Here is a 2,474-nt window from a genome sequence, read left to right as displayed (position 1 = left end):
ATCAAATGAAGTGAGTTTAGACATTTTCGACACATTGGTTGAGATTGTACTCCTCACTATATTAGCATACTGGTATGCTACCAAGTATTGTTGTTTGCTGCAGTTTCATTTGGGCATTAATATCATTTCAGCCCCAGCAGCACTGTTCACGTACAAGACTCGATGGTCATAAAAAAAAAGTACAAGACTCGATGGGAAAAATATATGCATGCATTGATGCACATTTAGACTTTTCCAAAGCATGTGTATGATTTCCCCACCATTTCCCTGATTAGTTATACAGATTATATTAACGATGGCCACTAATAAAGTTGGTTCCCAGCTATAGCAGTAGACCAGTTGTGTATCTTCACCGTTGAACGTGGATACAAAACAATTCCATCGTTTTACATATAATATAATTAGAGACAGAAGTGGAATATAATAGATCACCTTCTTGCATTCACTGAAAGCTTATACAAATTGGAGACAAATTATGCTGTTTTTCACATCAACCAGCGCGCAGTTCACATGCCTTAGAAATATAGATCGATCCATATTTCTTTTCTTTCCTGTTTTTTCTTCCTTTTTTTATTCACATGCACTATAGAAAGTGTGCCCTAAAATGGTAGACATGATTGATCCAAACTCAAAATCATCACACAGCACCAAGTGTATAAAACACTAAGGATTACATACAGTAAACCTTCCTAAGTCAACATGATAATCGAGTAAATACAGGTTTATGGATTGAAGATTCAGTTCTCCGACCGATTTTAAAGAATAGCGTAAATTTGTAGTTCGGTTTGTATATCACTAATAACCAAGTGATGATGGCGGCAATGGTAATTAACGAGCATCGTAATCAAATGACTGATGACGATGATGCTAATCCTCGGCTGTTTTTAATTGTGGATTTGAAGCAAAGTAGAATATACTTTTCATATCCAGATCTTTAACCTCTATAATAATTAGTGGTTTTCAATAGCCCGAGACTTGATTAACAAATTCTTTAGGAAATATATTATGCTAATCCGACCATATTCCAATCACATAGAAGAAAGCAAAAGGGTTATACATGCCTTACGTAGATTGAGATGGTAATGGTGGATTAATTAGAAGCCTCCATGAAAGTGGAGCAACTATTAATGTGACAATGAATTCCATTAGCATAATCATATAAAACTGAAAGTGGGATGCAAAGTGCTGTAGGAAAATGCCGAACCCTTTCTATATAATAAGTCTGTAGTTGAAAGAGGATTTATAGGTGGGCAAAGTAGAAAGTGAATCCACTTAAAAAGCACTTTAATTTTTTATATATGGAAGGGGATATTCTTCTCATCTTTCTGTTACTAAATCCCTAAGCTGGCCCTTCAACCACCCAGAGGAACACGAACAGAAAGCTTTCTGCTTCAGAAAACGAAATCATATGGAAGTGGATGTGCTGGGGTCACCAAATACTTAGTAAACAAGCTCCAGCTGTCCTTGAGCATATATATTAGTGCTTGCACTTCCATCAGTCTCACTTAACACATTTACTTGACTAATATTTTGAGTTTGTTCCAATCCGAATGGTTGTGTATTATAAATTCAAGAACTTCGGTACTTTATAGTATAACAGTAACATTTGAAGGTACAAAATGAACTTTAAAACATGAAATGATCGTTAGAGTAGTATATATATAGCTATGCAATTTTGAATTATTAGTTTGATTTTTTTTAAATGATCTTTCAAGCAAAATTTAACAGATGAACAACGTACAATACTATTGAGTTTCGTTTTATAAAACTAACTGACTAGCTTTAGAATATTTCGAATGTTATAGAAGAGAGAAGGGGAGGACAATCAGCTATTGATGGTGGGGATTAAGTCTTTAACAGGCTTAGCATATGAAGGGCTTTTGTTGAAAGTGATGATGATTAGTGGACCTTAGCCAATGAACTGAGGGGTATATAAGAAAAGAGAGAGAGAGTTGTATTATGGCCGAAAGGAAAAAGTTTCATCCTAATCAAGTATTGGGTTAGCCATTGGGTCAACGAAACAGATTGGATTTACCCCATTATTTGAATAATGAATTAACGTGGGGAATGGATGGGACTGCATCCTAATGTGGTTAATAGGGAATGATAAGATTGCTCAGTCCTTGTCCAAAGATACAGACTAGCTTAAAAGCTTTCTTAGTTGGGTTTCACATCTAAGAGGAGCTTGTTAATTTCACCATGCTCATCTTAGTTCATTCAGCTTGAAACATAATAATTGAATAACATAGTATCTTGTTGGATGAAGACTTCGTATCCTCTAATTTCTCATTTATGATAGTCTAACGTGGTATCCTAGAACAAAAGATCATTGGATGAAGTTTTCGTATCCTCCAATTTTCCTCTTGTTATAAAGTCTAATATGGTATCTGAGAGTTGAGCTGATTGCATGAAGTATTCGGATCTCTGTGTCTCCTCTCGACAGCTTGAGCTTTCAAGGCAAGTGATCGTCAATG

Source organism: Rosa rugosa, chromosome 2 (assembly GCF_958449725.1).
Source record: "Rosa rugosa chromosome 2, drRosRugo1.1, whole genome shotgun sequence".
Classification (NCBI taxonomy): domain Eukaryota; kingdom Viridiplantae; phylum Streptophyta; class Magnoliopsida; order Rosales; family Rosaceae; genus Rosa; species Rosa rugosa.
This window is presented reverse-complemented; position numbering follows the sequence as displayed.